General features: G+C 43.7%; 1 protein-coding gene across 1 annotated transcript in view; it reads left to right on the top strand.

Annotated features, from left to right (window-relative positions):
• The window catches only part of LIMS1 (LIM zinc finger domain containing 1), a 69,702-nt gene that overhangs the window by 433 nt on the left and 47,832 nt on the right, over positions 1–21,437 (top strand). The gene's annotated exons all lie outside the window — the stretch shown is intronic.

Raw genomic sequence — 21,437 nt, 5'->3', positions numbered from 1 at the left:
AGCGCTGGGGCGGCTCCTGTGCCCTTGTTTCAGCGATCGGGGTAGCACCCAGAACTGCGGCTCGCACGTCCCGAGCGCGGTCTGATGCCCAGTGCGTTAAAAGGCGCCCTGTCCTGGGCGGGTGGTAGTTGTTTTAAAAGCATCATACTGAATAACCTCGGGTGTTGATGTGGTGAGATTCGTGATGTTTTATGCATATCCCACAATTACCGAGAAGTCCTGTCTAGTGGGGGTGGACTACGGAAAGCAAAGGCTGCTTTGCTCATTGCCCGGCATATCAAAGCCTCACACTGGGCAGTTGTTTCTTGGGAAGAAATGGCCCTAATTAAAGCACCTGGCAAACTATTGTGCTGATATGTCAAAACCTGGAGCTGAAGGAAGGAAAAAGAGTGATTTTGTAGCTTTCTTGGACTGCGGGTACAGGTCGGTTTCTGGCACACAAACTTTAGCCTGTTTAAAAACCACCTTATATTTCCTGCGCCTGACTTCTCCTGCAGGCTCCTCCAGCTCTGCGCCATACCTTTGGAAAAAAGCTGTGGCAGCTGCAAAGTCAGGCTGAGTTTGGGCTACAGTGGTGGCATCCTGTGCCATGTGAGCCAGCTCTGCTCCCAGGGTCAGTACCCTGGTGCCCTCGTCAGGATCTCACCAGCCTTGACCAGCTTTCGCTCCAGCTGCAGTGCAGCCACATGCTTAGAAAGACATGATAATGTGATTCAGGTGTCTGTATGTATTGAGGTAACTGTTTTTTCTTCAGAAGTTCCAAAAGCCGCTTGCTTTCGTAGTGGGTGGTGGATGCTTCTAGGTCGGGATTCTTTCTGCATTCCTGAAAGTGGCCGAGTTGTCGGTATTTGTGCCGCCAGTGTCAGGCTGTTGTGACTGCGCGTAGCACTGTGTCTTTCAGCCCCACACAGGTGCTCTGGCTGAGCCGCCTCTTTGGCCAGGTAAACAGAGCAATTACGTATTTGGCATCTGTTCTGCTGAAATTCCCAGGGAGCAGGCCAGCTGCCCTGCTGGTACACGCTTCCAAGGAGATGAACTAGGCTACACCCCTGGCACAGTGAGAAATTTTGGGACAAAGTCAGACTTGAGCCCACACTTGCAGAAACTTGCAGAGATGAAGTAGCAGAGAGCTTACCTGCAGCAGGATGTGTCTGGCCAGCACATCCGGGGAAACACTGGTGGCAGCAGAGCCATCCAGGGTACAGCTGGTGGCTCAAGCATCCTTTCACAGTGGCAGGAACAGTCATTGCTCCCGGCCAAGCAAATCCTCCCCTGGCTGAGAGTCAGCCTGGAGTCCTGCTACTGCTGGTGTGCCCTGAATGAAAACTGTTTGCCCAGTAAAGGCTGGATATGGGGCCCATTCCCTAAACTGGCTGTCTTCCTCTGTTCCTCTCACCATTCCTTTGGGGTGAATCGTTGTATGGAGGACAAGGGGCTGGGCTATGGTTAAGGAGGTGAAGGTGCTGTGCAGTTCATTGTCACAGAAGCTCAGCTCGAGGGAGCAGAGGGAGGTGCTGACCAGGACAGGCAGGGCTGTTCATCTGGCAGGGTGGCACAGTGGCGAGAGACTGTGGAGTCAGCTCCTCCGGAAAAACTGTTTCCAAGCCTTCTAGCTGAGGGGGTTTTCTGTAGAGGATTCCAGTCCACTGAAGTTAAAACTAAGGGGTAAGGCTCTTGAAAGATGCATTTTGATTTTGTAAAATACAGGAGGGAAAATTAAAAATTGGTGTGTTTTCTTGTTTTGATCCTTAAAAAAACCCCACTAAAAATGTGAATATGTCATTCAAACCTACTTTTAAACAAAATCTAAAGTGCTTTCAAAGGTCTCCACAAGCTGAAATTCCTAAGGGGTTTTGTGTCTTGAGTTTTTGGTCTGATTTAGAGAGTTTAAGTAATCTGAGTTTTGGTGAAGAAAACAAAAAAGGAAAGAATGATTAGAGAGTTTAAGTAATCTGAGTTTTGGTGAAGAAAACAAAAAAGGAAAGAATGATTTGAGGTCTCTCTCCAGATTTGGTACACGGAAAAGCAGCAGACATCTGGTCAGCAGGTATGCACAAGGAAATACTCTTCTTTTTAACGTTTTTTTTTTTCCCTCTTCTTTTTATGGAGGCTTTTTGAACTTGAGTTACTCCTATGGCTTTTGTTTTGCAACTAGAGGAACTTGCAGGCTGGTGCTGTCACTTGAGCAGTCGGTACTGAGGCACAGCTTTCTCACTCAGCATCATGCTGGGAGACCAGACTCTGTCCTGGAAGAGGGGGATTTGGGTAAGGAGGGATGCGCAGTGGCTTGATGCTGGGTAGTGGTGAGTCATTCAGGATTGCTTGGTGTGCTGCCTGGGGCTGATAGCTCGTCGTGGCAATGCCTGCTTGCTTTATAAATGTCCTCTGAGTTTTGTGGGCAGCTTTTTCAGTTGATTGTGCTGAACTCATCTTGATATATTATCACTGGAATAAGTTTCATATGTGGTTCAGAGAAAAACATTAGCTTCTCAGTTCAGAACCATTATTATCTTAAGCTCTTGCAGTTCCCTAGAACAAACTGAGTTTTTCTTTGTAGCAAGAAATACAGGCCAGCATGCAGCAGAATACCAGACAAAGCCAGCTCCTCTCTGTTCCAAGTATAACTACGTTTGAAAAACTAGCACAGACTCATTGGATTTACAGTTCTTATTCCACTGCAGACTGTGAAGCTGAAAAATGGGGGCTCTTCGTGGTGTTACTGGCTTTGATAGGGGACTCTAAATGAGAAGCTAAATGTGATGCTGCAGTTTGGTCTCAGTTGTAGTGCACAGGTCTTTTTCTTAGAACTGGCTCCATACAGTTACTGCAGGGGAACCATTAATGGTCTGCAATATACAGAGGGTGGTTTGCACAGTTAACAAATTCTTTTTCAAGTTGCAGTAAAATATTTATTATTGGAGCACTTAAGGCGAGCCTTTCAGCTCCTGCAATTGTGGCTTCATGCTGTGTGTTAGGTTACACATCCTGATTTGTCTGTGCTTTGTTCTCCTCCAAAGCCCAGTTCAAAAGTTTTTCACTCCATAGCATAATGCAGTCTCTTATTACTTTTCAGTATAGGGAGGATTTAATTATTAGCTGTGCTAAAAGCAGCTTGATAGTCAGTGGGGTAATTACTCATGTCAGGTCTTTCCATGATGGCAAGTGCTGATGACAAAGAAAATGAAACTGGCAGTCACGTTTTCATAGCCAAAGCCTTCCCTTGTCTAAGCTATGCACAGTGTGAACGAAGCAGCTGTGTACGTGGTCTGCTGCCCTTGTTGTGTTAGGACTGTTGTGTTACAGAGCACGTCACCCTTAAGAGCCTGTGCAGAAGTGCTGGTGTTGGGCAGAAAGGGTGAAAGGTCCTAATTCAGTCTGACAATTAGGGAAAATGTAGCAGGGGACTGTGTCCTGGGGTTCATACTTTTCTTCAAATTAGGACACTCCTTTGCAATTACTTCAGCATTTCCCTTCCTGTGGTGTGTAAGTCTTTAAGAAAATGCTGACTTCTGTTTTTTAAACAGATAGAAGTGGGGGGGGAAAAGTCAAGATACTGTAATTTCCTAGGCAGGTTTTGTGTGCCATAGTAACTCTTTGTATTGAATAGTTTGCTGAATTTGTCTCAGCATCTGGAAACCGTCAGTGATGTCCAGGGTGCCAGAAGCTGATGGTGTGGCCGATGACAAACTATGGGCAAAGTGAACCTCCTCTGCAGCCTGTTCCTGTGCCAAAATGGCATCGTCTGGGGCACCCTAGGGTGCATGAAAAATAGCATTACAACATGGTTGGCACCCAGGAGGAGGTTTTATGCTCTGTATTTTTCATATTGATGGCTTTTCTTTATATTTTAAATAAGAAGTTCTTGAATTCCAGCTCTGATGATCCTTCTTTTCATCACGTTTTGATTAAAAAACCTCAGCCATTTCTGTAGATTTCAGTAAGAAGGCGGGTCCTTAGTCACATGGTTCATTTAAGGTTGTTTCAAACACTGCTTGCATCAAATAGTTTGAAGAACTGAGAACACACTGGTGGATGGGCTGTTGTCTCTGAGTAAAACCTAAACTGGTGCGAACAGTAGAATTAAAACTGGGGAGGGGAGGGTTCTATTGCTCGCATCCCCATCATGGGTGGGGAATTAATGTGGATCATCTGGGAAGCTAAGCATTGTAATGACTTTTTGAACATTTCCTGGGTGGCCAGAGCAGCATGGGGTAGCTGCTGTGCTCAAAATTAAAAGGGTTTTCTGTATTAATATATTGTTTTTCTGTAGTTGGGGGCACTGGGAAAGACCACAGCAAAGCAATGCAGTAACACCAGCAAATATTTGGGAGGCAACAACATGGCAAAGTGGCTTCAGTCCAGACCCCACACTGATGTGCAGCAGCTGTGGGATTGATGTGGGGAGAGGGAACTGTGCAGAGAATTATTTCAAATTCAACCTGGGAAGGACAAAAGAGACCTCGATACTTTGCAAGGACTCTTTGTGGGAGCCTGGCCATCCCCACTGGGTCTGGGCACTGCCTGGCAGGGGCAAGGAACTGGCTGTCAGCCTCCTGCCTTGCAGAACCACAGCATCCACGAGCCCTCCTTTGGTGTCTCCTGGCACACTCCACCTCTGATTTAGGAATGAAGAATACAGCCTGGCAAGCAGGACGGCAGGGGATGCTGCCGGCACTGCCAGGGGAAGGCGGCCCCTGGGGATTCAGGGCTGAACTGGCACAGCAGCTTCTGCTTGCAAAACCCTCTGGTTTTCGTGAGGAAATGCTTGCAAATAGGCACATATTGCTGAGCTTTGCATGTGACCACCATGCTCTTCTGAACTGTGTTGGTAGCAAGACAGATTTGCGTTTCATGGCAAGAGAGACCGACGTTTGTGCTGTGTTAAGTAACTTATTTTTGCCAGGGTCTGCTGTAAGTGGGCTGAGATTCACATGACAACAGCCATCTCCCAGACCCAGCTCTGGCCAGTGCTACAATTCAAGACAGACCATCTGTGGGCCATGCCAGGGCAGCTTCTCTTCCCACAGGCAGTGATGATTACAGAGACGTTTTAATTAAGCGTGTGGTCGTGCTACAGCCGCCTGGGGTGACCCACACATTCCCATCCCCCAACATTTCTCATGCCAGCACCAGGGACCTGAGCCAGCTGAAAACCTATGGTGAGAAAGATTGGTAGGTACATAGATTTAAAACTGCATTTATCTCCATCTGGATCGATTCCTTGACCCTGTGAGTGGCAGTGATATCGAGGGGAAAGAACTTGGGAAAGGTGACAATACCCATTTTGGTAGAAGCGTGGATTTGTGCATGGGTCATGTAGCTATGGCCCAGAGAGCAGTGTTAAAAGTGGGGTTCTGTGACAAGGTGCTGGGGATTTAAAGATGGAGGGAGCAGTGTTTGGTGGTGGTCTGAGTTGGGTCTGGGGACTGCTTGTGGCTGCCCTGGGTGCGGTGTCAGGATTCAGAGTTCATGCTCTGTTGCACTGGAAGAGGGATCACCTGCCTGCAAGTGGTTGCAGAAGGATTGTCTGAGCAATTTTGCTTTCTGTTGTGGAAAGTGCACTTGAGTATGTTCACTCTGCAGCTTGCTGTCCCTTCCTACTGCCCTGCTTGAAGGGAAGCCACCCCAGTAGTGGTTTTGTCATCGTTCTCACAGAACTGGTTTGCAGAAATTCATCTTCAAAGGATTCAGAGGAAGGAAATCCCATGTCCTGCCCCCCTGACATGTAGGTTATGGTTAAAAAGGGCACAGAGAATAGGGACACATCTGATGCCTGTTTAAATCTACCTGACATTTGTTGGTACGACAAGACTTCATGATCTGACGATGTCCATGGCCTTTCTTCACCCATTGCTTTCAGGTCCCAGAGGAACTGGATGCTGTTCATACCTGCTTGTACTGTCGGGGAAAAAAAAATGGAGCAAGATGTGCTGTGAGGTCTTGCAGGCTGAGTCCTGCCATGCAGAGACAGAGCTGAGGGACAGCCACAGTGCACGTGGCTGCTGGCTTGTTCTCGACCACTGTGCCCTGGAGACAAGGCAGGCTGGGGGAGAGGGGCTTGCTGGGAGGTGTCGGTAAGCTTCACTGGAACTGAAACAAGGACAGGCACTTCTCTAATGAGACATTTCTGTAGTACTTTTAACAACCCAGAAAGCATTTTTTTCTCCTTTCTGCGTTTCCTTTTGAGAGTATATGCAATTGCAAGAGGGAGGCAATATTCTGACTATATGGAAAAGGATTTGAAGTGGAGCATTTTAAAGCTGCTGCTGTTAAGAAAAAGCTGACTTTTGAAATCTTTGTTCCTTCATTCACATTTTTTTCCTTTTTGTTAGCCAGTCTCAGGAAATGAGAACATTCTTTTGGCTTTCCGTGCCTGAGTCACATCTTATATATATATATCTATCTATATATAAAAATATGTTAAAACATCTGGAGATGTTTGTTTCAGAGAGGTACTTGTTTTGTATTTGAGTGTCTGAGCTTTAAATATTTATACACAGTTGGATGTTTCCAGAATTTCCCATACTTCTCTGGTTACAAGGACATGTATATTGCTGTCAGAAAAGCCAAGGGAAATGTGCTGATAACCTAGGGAATATACAAATAAGTAGAAGTAAAGCCTTTCAAGAAAGTGAGAATTTGCTATTTTTTTTCTAAAAATTAAACAATAAAAGCAGTTGTTTAACTTGAGTTGCATCCAAAGATGTAGTTGTTTAATGTTTTCTACATACGTATTTTAAAAAAAAAGGTGTGAGAAGGAAAATCAGAAAATCCCAGTAGCTTTTCCCTTGTTCTTTTTTCTTTTCAAGAAAAAGGGGAAAGGAAGTATTTAAAAGCTTATTACACCCATCTCTGCTACTGAGTGGGCTGACACTCACTGGGCTCTGGCAGTGCTCTGAGTGCACGGTGGGGTCTCCCTGCCTCCCTCTGTCCTCCCACCGGGGTCACACGGAGATCGTGAGACTGCTCTGAAAGGAAAAACAAAACTCCATTTAGTTTAACCAAAGGCCAAATATTTAACTTTGGCGGGGGAGGTGGTGGGATTTAGGGGAACGAGTAAAATTTCCACCCTTGGTTGTTTAACATAGCTTCACTGAAAATGGTGGGAGGCTGGGGATGGTGGGCGCCGGTGCTGTCCTGTGCGGGGAGCAATGCGGGGATGGCAGTGGGGCATGAGGAGTCCCCTAAGGGGCTCCACCTACCATGGCCACACAACCTCCAGGTGTTCACAGCAGCGTCTCCTCCCACAGCTTCCACTGAAATGCCCTTGAGTTTATGGCTTGGATACAAAACTGCTCAGGTATCAAATATTTGATTGCATCCTGGCCTTCCTGTTAGTTTCTTTGATCTTTGCTCGTTAGTGGATTACAGTGGACTTTCAAAAGTTGTTTGTTGAAATAGTTGTATAAATATGGTCCTGAGGGTAGGTGTTATTTAGAAAAGTACTTATCTCCCAGAAAAAAATCTACCTCCTTTTGCCCCTTCAGTGGGCTCATGTGCTGTCGTGGGTCAAAGAAGTGTGATTCCACACTTCTAATTATATCAGAGAATAGCAGCTTATTGTTAATTGTTTGCAATAAAATGCCAGTGGGTCTTATTCTTTTGGCTGATTTCCAACACTGAAGAACTGTTTCAGGTTCACATAAAAAAAAAATAAATGCAAGAAACTCTCAGAGCCAGGACAGTCTCTGGGGGAAACTGAAGGGCTCACAGCCCTGGGATGAATCCCCCTCTGTTGAATTCTCTCGCAGTTACAATTTTTCTCTTTTCAAAGTGAAAAGGCTCCCCTTCTTCATTGGCATCCTGCTCACATGATGTCCCCTCTGAAATGGCTTCGTACAGCCCCACTTAATGCCATGCTGGAAGCTGGATGTCTTCAGGCACTGGCACAGAGCCGTGTGGTCACTAGGCTGGGTTTAGCTTTGGATGGTAGAGAGATGAGTTGTGCCATAGCTTTGCAGTCAGATGAAGTGAGGGAGGAGGGCTGGAATATTGCTGGTGGCTACACACGGTGTAAGCTTAAAGGTCAGAATTTCCAAACTTTGTCTAAGACTGAAAGCCACATTTTCCTTATTGTCACATGCAGGATAGGACTTATCAAACTGTCCTCTCCAGCAGGACCTGGAGAGGATCCTAGGGTTTACAGGGGTGGTGGGGTGTTTCATGTGTCAAGGTTCTCAAGGAAAGACAGGATACTCCTTGGTGTCAGCTTACCCAAGGCAAATCTCACCCTGCAGCTGCTGCTCTTCAGACCCATCTGATTGAGTTGAAGATGTCCCTGCCCAAGGTAGACCTCTCTTCCAACCCAAACCATTCTATGATCTCCTCCTCAGCCTGTATTAAAATCTACTGCTGGACCAGGCCTTCATTTTGAAAAGTACAGAGAAAATGAAGCACTGTTTTCAGTGTCACATGTTAAGGAGGCTGCTTCATTTTGATGTGAGTGAAGCTGTTTGTGCTTGTGATTGCTGATGCCCTGCAAGGGGGAAATAATTTGGACTTCTTGTGTCAAATTGCATCTGAGTCACAGATGTGAAAATCAATATTTTTATCATTACCATGCAGAGATGGGCAAACAGTACAGTTAAGGGGATCCTTGACATCACCCTTGGGAGAATTACTACCACATGATAAAATGGCAAAGGATCCAGGAACAGTAATAGTGCATTACTGCTCGGGTTTCGTGAGATCTTTCTGCTCACCTTGGGCCATTTATTAATTTATGAATAGCTTTGTCAACTTGTACTTGAAGGAGACATTCAATAAATTTAATGCCATTGCAGGATACTGATGTCTTTTCAGGGCAGTTTCACCTGGGACCGATTCCCAACAAAGGCAGAATTACAAAATGAGTATTTTGTGTCATTTGAGGTCAAAACGGTCTAATCATTTTTACCTGATGTGTTTTGATAATGTTTAGCTGTATAGTGGCTTGATTTCAATCATGGATTTTCTGTTAAGTCCAAATAGCACACAATTAAAAATTTGCAGCGGTGTTCCTTCCATGCATGTACAAAAACAAGTGCCAGGGTTCACAGAAGGGATGGGATGGGGCAGATGCTGGGATCTTAGTCACTGTGTGCCCAGCGGAGCAGCTGTAGCCACCACAGCCGTCACTAGCGTGGCTGAGGTGGTGGTAATATGGTGTGGGAGGTCTTGTGCAGGAAGAAGGGCTCCGTTCTCCCAGAGGAGGAACTGCACCGCTGAAAGCTGTCTTCTAGTGTCCAACGTGCGTGGGCATGAAGGGTGTTGATGGTACAAATGTCAAGCAGAGGATTTTTCTCTTATACATTGAGTAATGCTTCTTCCTTGGTTTGCGTTTCCAGGTATTTACTAGTTGTCCCTGCCACAGTGGGAGGGGAATATAGTGAAAAGCTGCTGAGTCCAAATTTTCTAACCTATCATTAATCCTTTGTCATGAAAGCAAATGCAAAATGAGCAGGGCCTTAGTTCCAAGTCAAAAGGTTTTCAATCAAACTTGGAAAGTAATATATCCACTCTGTGTTGATGATTTAAATAGTAATGCTTTTGGAGCTGGTCTTGGTGATGCACGGAAGGCAGGGTCTACCTGAATTAATTATAAGGAAATTCATAGTTAAAAAATGCTTTTCTTTATACCACAGAGATCTCGTGGTATAAAGTTCATGTTGATTTAAAGTTTAATTAGGCAAAAGCATTGGTGCTTTCAATATCTAATATTTCATGTTTTGGTGCTGAATTGGTTGTCAAGTGGAAGTGTTGCAAGGGCATTAACAGAATTGCATTTACTGAAAACTTTTTTCTGTGCTTTTTTCCTTATGATATTAAGAGACATCAGGAAGGACAAGGTGATCATATTTGTTTCAAGTATTCTTATCTTAAAGTGTACATTAAAGATGTTTAAAAAGGACACACTTGCTTTTCAGAAATTGATAGACAGTGAAATGTATCGAAGTAAAAATAATCAGATTAATTTATTTAGTCTGAAGACAATACAGTCCTGCTCATGCAGAGCCCTTAAGTTAAATTCCTAAGTTCACTCAGGTCAAGTTATGAATTTAAATTGTAATTTCCTTGAAGCCAAGAACTCAAGTGTGTGACACATAGCCTCAGTTAACAGGACCTGGGTTCACCCCCACAGGTGGTGGCTTATGTGAGGGTTGAGTGCATCTGTGTTCTGTATTCTCTTTATAAGCTTTTTGGTAACATACATCTATCTGGCATGTAAAATATTTAAACCAACTACATAGGTAAAAAGAGTGGCAGGAGAAAACATAGATTTTTTTTTTTTTTAAGTGATTCTGCCATAAATTTTTCCTTAACTCCGTTCATTGTGTGTCGGGGTCCTTCCCCGGCCCTGTAGCCCCGGGAGCCCTGAGGGAGACACGGGGTTTCCCTGCCTCTGCTCAGCCTCGTTCCCCATTGGTTGTTTTGTGTTCCCCTGCGCGGGCAAGGACCCTCGGGTCCCGTGATTGCCGCAGTTCCTCGGCAGAGCCCGGCCATGCGGCTGGAGAAATAAACATCTCTGAAACATCTAGCAAGAATCCGTCCGTATATATTTGTTTTCCACGGGACTCCTGGTTTGATATAGGCGTGTTGCAGTATCCCCACTGTAACAATTGTGTACAAGCAGGTGTTGCAATAGGATGTTGTCTTCAAATTATTATTAGCAGTTGCCTGGTCAGGCATATAAATGAAGACAGGATGCCCCTTCTGAAGTCTTTCTTCCAAAGGAAGAAATGCACCAACAGGAATTAAGACTTTAAAACCTCAGCAGATGATGGTGTGGCACCAAAAGCACTGTGGCAACGGGTGCTTTGGTTCTGCCTGTTGCCTCCACAAATGGTCATTTGACATTTTTGTCCTGGATGCTGGGAAGTTGTGGCCGCCCCTCATTAGGCTGCTGCATACCGGAGGAGAAGCTGATGGTGTGGCATGGCACAGCTCAGCCAGGGAGGAGTCCCAAACGGTTGCTTGATGGGTGGTAAAGGTTACAGACCTTCCTGCCATATCTATCCTCATGGGCTTCATGCACTGACAATGCAAAATTTGTTCCATATATGTAACAAAGGAGTTGAGGGAAACAAGTACCAGCATCTGGGAGCATCCAAACAGAAGGCAATAGCTGGCAGCCTGCATAGTAACATGGGTGTGGGAGCCCTCCTGGTCACCTCACTAGGTTGTAATTCTGCTTCTCCTGTCTTTTCTCAACACCAGAAGACTTTTTTTCTTATGTACCTTACCATTTTTTTATTACCTTATCGTGGCATACTAGGATGTTTGATTTCCTAATAGCTCAGGTGTATCCTGTTTCTTTGCTTCTGTAAATAATGCATTTTCTGTGCTAATAAATGTGCACTTTTACAGAGGACACACGTATTCAGTCTTTCATCAACCCGCACTGCAACAGTGGCTTTCCCTTCATCATGGAGGCACGATGCTGTGCTGTGAACCAATTGCACTGATAGCTTATGTACGGGGGGAGAAGAGAGGAAACTGCTGAAGTCAGGGATTGTTTGCTTATTCAGTAGTTATGAAGAGCCAAACTGAGCTCAGTTCTAGCTAGCTGGCCAGGGTGCTTCTGCTTGCTTCACTAGAGCTCTCTGCATAGTCACCGCCTGCATGGCCCCTTACTCGCAATCAAGTTCCTTTCAAATCTGCAGGGATGTGTCATTAACTTCAATAGAAGTAGATTAGTGGGGTTTTCCTCCTGGAGAATTCCTCAAGAATATATGCATATAAATGGAGAATTCTACACCAGTTTGATTATCTTCCGAATGTTGTTTGGAATGAGGAAATGACCATGTTTGATCTGTCACTGTGTAATGTTTCTGATAACGTGCAAATTCTAGAGGTTAGTGTGTCAAACTGATACAGTTAAGGCAGTGTCTTTCCCAATTCTCCTCAAAGGCAATTGAAATTCCACTGCCCTCTTTAATGGGGCTTGATTTAATCTTAAGGGTCTGTAAGTGGAACATCAATGGCCAAATGAGACAAAATACCTGCTAGTACTGGGAAACTAGTTCTGTCAGCTTTGAAACCTTGCTGCTGTGTCTGAAGTATAGGGACAAAACCTCCACTGTCCTGAATTAGCTTTGTATGGATGGTGCAGTAAGGTCAACCTCCAAAGAGAAGGGTGGTTTCCTAATCTCTGATTTCTCACCTTTAAAGAAGAGCAGCTGGTTGTGAGACAGATGGGTCCAGCATGCCTGGCCAGTGTCACATCCCTGTGCCTATAGATAAATGCCTTCAGTTGTCATACATTGGATTTGATACCTAGCAAAGTATATTTTGCATACTTTTTATCTTGTTTTTATAAATAGTGACTAAGGCTGTTTCAGCCTTTTTTTTTTTTCATTCAAAAGACCTGAATTTAATAAAAAAATGATCATTGTACTATATACATATATGACCCTCTAGTTTTACTTACAGTGTTTTTCAACAGATCTCTACAATGTCTTCTTTTTTTTGATGTAATTGTGTTTGTATAGTTTGGCAAATGGCCATGTAAATGTGTGAAAGAAAACAAAAGTCGGAAAAGCAGAGTGAGTCACATCACCACAGGTCTGCTTGCTCAGAGGGTCAGAACCCAAATGACAGTTTCCAGTCTTATGCAGTGGAGTGTAAAGAAGTTGTGTATTAACCCAGTGTACTGCTAACTGGTATCATTTAATTTACATTTTTAGCCCGGTAGCCACTTGGTGGTGGCCTGCATGTTGTTCTTTGGTGCAAACAAAGTGGTTATGGATGGGTAAGCAAGAAGGAGGTTCCTGTTCACAGGAGCTTTTGTGAGTCCTCAGTCACACCCCTCTGGGGTGTGAATTTTACAGCGAGTTGTGTTCATGAAAGGGAGCTGAGCTTTGGGTTGGCAGTGGGGTTACTGCTGCAAGTGGGTAGGGGTTGGAGTGGGGTTGGTGTCTGTGGAACTGTGGGATGTGGGGCTCCTGGTGACCTCCCTGAGAGCCAGGCTCTGCCTCTGGCAGAGGTGAGGTCAGGGGATCTCTTGAGCACATGTGGGTCTGCTCTGAGACTGGTGGTGTTTGTGCAGTTAGTTAAATTTTGACAAAGCGAGAACACCCATTCAAGAAAGAGCCAGCAGGGGAGAAGTGCTGTGCCTTATAACAGTGTTTAGTGAATGATACACACAAATAAAAGGGCAGCTGGGAAGTTGACATTTATACATCAGCTTGGTTAAGAGAATTTTAATAACCATCAATGCATCCCACAAGCTGTGGGGCTCTGAATCACCTGTGGCCAGGCAGTTCACTACTGAAGAGGTTAGAGAAGGAAGGTGAAGATAACACTTACAGTATCTAAGTCACTGCGGTTTCTAGGGTGGTTTCTAAGAATTTACACCATTTGCTCAATATTTCTTGTTTTACTCAGCATTATACCAGTACTTTTCAATGACATTAGGAACAGCACACTGGGGTTTAATGGTAAAAACAGTATTTCTGTTAATTTGGTATCATCCTCCTCTTCCCTATGAAGTAGATTTGATTTTGGACCACTGTAATGATTTATCCATTAAGTTGCTGAAATCATAATCTCTGTGAGTGTTGTATTGTGTTTGCATTCCTAATTAATTTATGCTGGTGATTTCTGCTGAATGCTGAGCACTCTGTTGGGTTGTTCAGAGCTACCTATTATTATCTCCTTTATAAATGCTTGTGGAAAAGCCAATTTCTGAAGTGGATAGTTGCAAGGCAATGTTAGTTAGAACAGATTTGCTGCCCTGAGAGCAACAGTATCAAGTAAATGTGATATTAAACAGATGATTGGACTGCTTTTGCTTTCACACTGCAGCATTCCCATTGCAGCATCCCAAAAGTCGAGGGGGTGGGAGAGGGAGTGCTTTAATTACAATGATTGCTAAAAGCCAGTAAAATGAGAAGGATAACTCTGCTGCAAGGGGATTTTTGAAGGGGCTGGCATTTTTAGATGTGTTTTATTCCAGTCAACAGTACTAGCAGATTTCATTTGGGCTATAAGGAACTCTGATTCCTATCCCACTTTCTGAAAGATAAAAATGTTGGTGGTTTTCAGGGACACTGGTAAGTTTAAGTGGAGCTTAGGGCTGGGCTTACACTCATGTATGATGCTACTTGGTGGGACAAACATGGTCAGACACAGGCACAAATGATGTCTGTGTTTAATTGGGCAGAGCACACAGCACAGAATTTATGCCAGCTCTTGGAAGACTAAAGATAACTTCATGGTGGTAGGTTTTATAGCAGGACAGGTCACCTGCCATAATTTTTTTAAAAAATATCTGGTCAGGGTAGAAAAGTTTCTAGTGGATTGGTACTCAGCATCATGCTGCTGCAGCATGTTTGATCCCACCTGAGAAGCTGTGAAATGGGCTATGCATAAACTGTGTCTCTGAACTATGATGTCAAGGAGATGGCCGCTTGCTGAAGGTCAGAGAGCAAGCCAGGAATGGTGTACAGATTTTGTTGTTGTTTGTTTGGGAAAAAGAAAGCTTAAAAGCAAAAAAAACAAAGGAAGCCTTTGCTTTCCCAAATGTGTTGCTCTTAAGAACATCAGCAGTGAGGTACTCTTGAACTGGTGTTCCATCTCCTACCTTATGGGGGGAAAACAGCTCCTGTTCTTCCTTAGCGGTGTCTGGTTTACGAATTCTTTGTTTTCATACTCTCAGTTATAGGTTGATTGGACTGAATATTCTGTGTTTGGGAAGGTTCCTTTGAGCAGTCTAAGCATACATTGATGATTGGCCTGAAGATAAAGCAACCTCCTCCATGAGCAGAGGCTGTTGCTCTGATCCCAAAAGCAGAGTGTTCTCCTCCAGCTCCAGTTCAGAAGGTGACTGCAGCATAGCACAGTCCCCCCAGTAAAATTCATCCCTCCCTTTGGGTAAGTATGTGCTATTTGGCGTGGTTGGCCTATCTTAATTCTTAAAAATTTAATAAAACCATGCATTTCTATTGTACTTTATCCGCATACAAGTAACATATTAAGATCTCCCTAGCTGAAAGGAATTCAGTGGGAAATCCTGTGGCTGTTCTGACCACAAGGAAATTTTATCTTCATTTCTCTTTCTTCCCCTTTGCCTCTTCCAGTATATAGTTGCTGTTCCATGATTCCTGGCACTGGTGATTAAAGCTGAGGGCTGATTTAATTTTTAATTAATTTTTCATATCTTCCAACATTTTTAGGGTGAAAGTCATGGACATGGAACAAAACAGAATTTAAGGGAATTTTGGGCCACTTTGAGCATGTTTTTGAGAAAACCTAATTTAATTTCAAGTTTTAGGTACAGGATATTTCAGGATTATTTAAATCTGGATAATTAAAAAGCTGCTTTTCTTTAATGAACCCAGGAAGAGAAGGCACTGGGTTGCAAGTCCTATTTTGGGAACCACTGAGCATCTGAAGCTGTTCTCATTCATGTCAGCAGAAGTTCAGAAACATTTCCTGAACCATTTTTTTGAAGGTGCTCCCCTGAGTATCACTTTCATTTCACATATTGTATTTCATATAATACTGGTGTATATAATCTTCTCTGGCTTTATTACTGTCTTGAATTCATTTACTGGAATTCCTGTGCTTTCTTTACAAGCATCTATTCTTAACCACTAATAAATCTGGAACATATCAGGACTTGGTGGGATGTTGGACTTTACAGGATGAAACTTCATTTTTTCCCATTATGGGCTGTGGCTGGTAATTGCCTTCCCCTCCCTCCCACCGTCCATCATCTGAAGTCCTCTCTTACTGCATCAGCTTTTTCTACCCAAACTGTCTCTGCCAGTTGCTGCCTTTGTCTCCACTTCCTTCGTTGGGAGGAAGATTCCCTGCAAATCCCATCTGAGCTGCTTCATCTGCAATGACTGCAAGAAGTTTTAAGTAACTTGAAATGGTTCAGAACAACAGCCAGAGGCCCAGCCTGAAAGATAAGATTTGAAATTAGAGTACATGCCTGATATCACATCTTTTACTGAATTCTTGTTTTCACCCTTTTTTTGCTGTTGGTTTTCTCTTTTTGTTTCATTTTAAGCAGTTAGCATGGGTAGTGGTTTTTCAAATTTCTGTAACTGCCCCTTATATTTTGAAGCTCCTACTTAATCAAATTAGTAATAAATGTGTTCCATAAATCACAGAATCATGGAATTGTTACAGTTGGACAGGACCTCTGGAGATCATTTTGTCCAACCCCCCTACCAAGGCAGGGTCACCTAGAGCAGGTGACACAGGAATGTGTCCAGGTGGGTTTTGAATGTTTCCTGAGAGGCAGATTCCACAATCTCCTTGGGCAGCCTGTTCCAGTGCTCTGCCACCCTCAATGTAAAGAGGTTCTTCCTCATGTTGAGGTGGAACTTCCTGTGTTTTAAATCTCTAGTTGTCACAGACAACAGCATTAAGTAGTGGGTTTCTTTGGCCACAATCTGGCTGACTGTCTCTTCCTGGGTTTCATGTTCACAGTCATGGGGGAACTAAAAATGACAGAAAGCCTCTGCTTTGCTCCCAATTGTCCCTGCTCACATTTCACAGCATGGCAGTGATGGGGTGGTACCCAGGGTGAGGCAGGGAGCAGGGCACACGGGAGATGCTGTGGGGATGTGAGGAGCTGGGCTCCTATGGCTGAGCTTCTGGCTGCTGAGTGTGGTTGTCTTGGGCTGTTCTGTTTTTTTTTTAAATTAAAACTTCCTCTGCATTTTTTCCCCCTGAATCTGAAGGAATCCAAATTGTTTTTCCATGTGTGCATTCAGATGAAAATGCTTTTCTTCCTCTTTTTCTTTCTGTCAAAAGAACTAGTGGATTTTTTTTGAGTAATATTGAGTAATATTAACTTTTTTTCCCCCCCCCCAGGCTTATTCTTTACATTGGACTGATGCCTTGTTTTTCAGTAGCAGATCAGAGCTACCAAAAAAGGGGTCTGATAGACAAGCAAAGTAACTTCTTAAAATTTAATTCAGTACTCTCTTCATGCATCAAAATTAATAATTGTATGTTACTGGCATTACCATGATCTAAAAATGGTAGTAAAATAAAGATGGTTTAGGCTGGCACTTTTTTGCTGTCCTGAATGAATTCTCTTACAGGCTGTGTTCGAAACAGCTTGGCATCCTTGCAGATCTCTATTACTTAGAAAGCAGGAAAGTAAATTTTGCAAGTAACTTCTTTCTTTTGGAATGTCTAGTACACAGAGTTCACTTTTACTTTTTGTCAGACACAGGGTGGCGAGGGTTATTCTGAAAGATGTGCATCAGGCTTTTTTGAGTTGTATGGCAGCACTATTTTCAAATGAGTTCATAAGTTTTGAGTGTCTGTGGAAGTTCCAGCTAAAAGCACATGTTTGTATAGGACTTACACTTTCCTTATCTATTGCTATCATTGATGTAAGCATGTAACTTACCATAAGGGAATTAATTAAGGGGAAAAATAAGCGTATAAATACAATACTAGTTCTGTAACTGCTCTTGTTCTTCTAAGTTTGCCCTATTTTCCACACAAATAAAAATGACCTATACCTTACCTCACACCTGATGTTGATCTTTTTACTTATTTATATGCTGAGTATTTGATGTGCTTCATTACTTGATGACTTGCTATTTTTATAGCAGTTAAAAGTAAATAAAAATTGAAATGGGAACGTCTGTTGTCAGAGGAAGCACAAATGACGTGCCAAAAACCCCACTGCATGTTAGTACTGACTTCAGACCTCTGTTTTTAACTGCTTGTTAAGGGCAAACCATGATAGTAATTATTTATCTGAATATGACTGTTTATATGCATAACACATATGTGACCTGTATTTAGGTTGCCTTTAGAATCTCTGTGAATGCTCCTTCCTCGCATTCTTTCGTGAAGGGTGTGTGTCCACAGAGGCTTTAAAAAATTACTTTCAATGGAAAAAAATTCTTGAGAAATACCACACACTCTTGCTCCCAAGAATCCTTGTGCTGTTTTTCTTTTGCTTATGTTTCTTTTTGTTTTCTGTTTCCTTCCTGAGACGGATGTTACCTGAAAGTTGCCCTGGAGTATTTCATGATGCTACTGGCGTAAGACCCTGTGTGGTGGGCCAACACCAGTGAGCAGATGACAGTTGATGTAACCAGCTCTTCAACCCCTGCAGTCTCCTTGTGTGATGCTGGAACTGTATGCAGATAATTTAAAAATAAATAAGTGTACATGTATTGGGGATATGAGCTTAAAATTTTTTACTGGTAGAAGTACACAATCAAAATAATTTGGAGACCACAGCTCTAGCAGATGGAAAATCAGTTTTCTTTTTTTTCCATTATTTGCCACCAGATTATGGTCCTGCTAAATTCAGCCCTCTGCAAATACAGCCTCCTCCCAGTTTTCAGACACTGTATAAGAAGATGAATCCCCCAGGTAATTTGGCTGAATACACCACCACCTCCCCAACAGAAGACATAAATGCAGGGGTCTGGCTGAAAGGGAAGCCTGCTTGCAGCCTGCCTCACCAGTGCAGTTAATTGAAATGCATCCACGTGACCCCTTCCCTTTGATTTGAATGGGGGCTGGCTGGTTTCCCAGTGCAGGCAAAAGAGCTGTTTCCTTCTCCTAAAGTGAAATGCCTGTTTTTGATGCTCCATTTACGGAGGACGGTTAAGGGAAGGAAAGGGGAATGGGCACAGCCAGCCAGTGATTGAGGGTGACTGAGGCCAAGGGGTAGCAAGTGTGGCGCCAAAATTGTCAAGGCTGGCAGGGTGCAGCAAATGTGGAGGTGAGGTGATTCGAGTGGTGTTCCCACTGCTCCACCCCACTGTGCCTCCAGGCCTGGATTCCTTCCGTCCTGCCGCTCCTTTTCTCTTAGAGAAATGCTTCCCTGCCCTCTCAAAAAATGAAAATGCAGGAGGCTGCCAAGGTGCTTTGGAGGATGGCCTCTGGTGGGCTGCAGCAGTGTGATCTTGCTCCCCATGACAGACAAACAATCTTCAGGTGAACCCGCAACATCATGCCTTGTGGAGTTACAAACAGGAATTCGTGCTAATGGCCACCGCAGGAGCTCCCAAATGGGCTGCTGGTGCCAGGGAAGCGATTCCCCCTCTTCGAACTGCCTAGTGTAAAAAACTCAGGAGTGAGACAGACAGACAGATGGACATCCCCTGTCTACCTGTGTCCCCAGCCAACGCTTTCAGATTCAGCTTTTAAATGCCAGAGACCCTCAGCCCAGCCAGCAAACAGGCTGCAAATCCAAAGCTGAGGTGGGACTGTGCTGCTAATGAGGGCTTTGCTTGAGAGCCCTGAAATCCTTCCCTTCTGCTCAAGTTAAACAGCTCCATTTTTTTCTCTTTATTTTTAACGAAGCAGCTTTTCTGCTAGAGTGTATCTCTAGACTCCATGTGGTCTGAGGGGAGGATGCAAGTCCAGAGCAAGATTTGATCCCCTGTCCTGCACCATCTCCTGCTCCCGAATCTTTGATAAGTGGTGTTGCCTCTGTCCCAGCTCCAGAGCTGCCGACTGAGTTCCACACCACCTTGTCTTTCAGGAGTGCTTGGGGAAAAATAGTGTAAGGACCATGAGATGCTTAAACATATAGAGTCAAATCTGTATGTAGCAGAGGGAAGTAGCCAGTGGAGGACTGATAGGTGAAGAAGATAGTCATCTGGGGAATGACAGACTGCCTTGCCACCCCCTTCTTCCTACCTAAAATAAGCAAAATCAGGTAAATCTGCAAGAGAAATACAATTGCAGGATTACAGCATGTCTAATATTCTACAGGTGAAATTGCAAGCAAAAGAAGTGTTGATGTTAAATTAATTAATTATAATTTATTATTCAGTATTAAGCAGTAGGGTGATCAAATGTGATTTATAATAAAAGTATTCTTGTTTCCCCTTAATGATTGGTTTTGTTAGAGCGAGCAGAATGGAGTAGTACCTTAGTTTATCCTGCAGATAAGACTTCGCTGCTTTGCTGTAAAGTGTCCCTATTTTTCAGGGGAAAAGAGAAGAATAAAATGCTGGTGTCAGCTTGGAAGGTTATTGCATAGCTACTGTCACATAAAGCAGAATTAATAGCAAGAGCTTTAAAATATGTGCACTATGTGCACTGACTTCTTATAAACTAGCATTCTTCACAGTTCCTGGTAGTAGTTATGCCAAAGTTTATGTTTGTAAGGTCAAAGACAGAATTTTTATGGTGAATGATTACAAATAAGTTGTTGTGGTTTTATCTTCTGAACAGTATCTTTTTGCTTCTTACAACAGGGAGCACACACTTGTGCCTCTGTGCTGCTGCACACAATGCTGCACCTTCCTGCTGTGCTGCTGGAGAAGCACCCATATGCAAAGTCCCTGAATAACCCACTTGGTGAGGGAAGAGGAGAGAGCTGAGGAAGGAGGGGAGGGTGTGCAGGGACTGGCAATTCCTCTGGGTGACAGAAGGGGGACTGGATGATATAAAAGGGTGATCTCTGCAGACCCATGACCCCACTGCCCTTGACCTGAAGGGGTGGAGTAGTTCTTGAGGTTTACTGCACTTAAATACAAGACAGACATGTGGACTAGGAAGGGCTGTCTGTGAATAAAAGTACTTCAGGCTGTTATGACCTTCAGAAAGAAATGTTGCATACATTTTTAGTTGCTTATAAAGTCCTTCTGCTTGGAGTAGATGAATTCTTATACAAGTCTTTACGCTGTTCGTTTTCTCTGTTTCCCAAAATAGGGTGGGAGAAGGGCAGGAGAGGAGAGCACCATAGTTGGTGAGGTGGGAGGGCGAATGGTAAGCACAGAAGTTGTCAGTGCCACACATATATGGTAATAATATCTGTTTCTTGAGCAATATGCAAATAGGCCAACCAGTATGTAATAAAAAAACTTGAAGGCAGTTTCATCTTGGAACACAGATTTATTCAAACTGGGGCCCAGCTAATAATGTGAAGGAAGTCCAATAATCAAAACACTTACTCATAGGTGGGGTTTTTGAGTTGGAGAGCCTGCAGACTCTTTCTGAGTCTATAAAGTACTTTGGAGTCTTGTGAGAGATTGTACTGAGAACACTTGAAATTTTAAAAGGTGACTCACTGTATTTTCCCCGCCAAACAATTAAGCTTTTTTGCTGAGCTCATCTTCACTGATCTGGTATGTAATAACTTGTTTTTCCCTCTGCTGATGCCTAAATTTATTCCTCTAATAGTGTTCTTAAATGTAAAACTTCTGGATGAACGTTTTTTTAGTGCTACAATTGATCAGTAATCCAGAAGTTCATATCTGCATGGAGGTTTGCCACAGATAACATAATTCTGTGCAGCTTAGTCTGAGCATTGAGCAAACCACTCTTGAATGAAATCCAGTCTTTGCAGTGCATTTTTACTCAGGTTGGGGCAGGCATTTATGCCCCAACTCTCTCTTCTGCCCTGTGGTCCAGCCCTGGCCAGGTGGGCAAGTCCAGACAGGCATTACCTTGGCTGATCCTTCATCCAGAGAATCCTGAGTTGGCTCTGAGATTCGAAGATGAAGTTCATG

This window comes from Aphelocoma coerulescens, chromosome 1 (assembly GCF_041296385.1).
Source record: "Aphelocoma coerulescens isolate FSJ_1873_10779 chromosome 1, UR_Acoe_1.0, whole genome shotgun sequence".
Classification (NCBI taxonomy): domain Eukaryota; kingdom Metazoa; phylum Chordata; class Aves; order Passeriformes; family Corvidae; genus Aphelocoma; species Aphelocoma coerulescens.
Note: the sequence above shows the minus strand (reverse complement) of the source record. Positions and strands in the feature narration are given on the sequence as shown.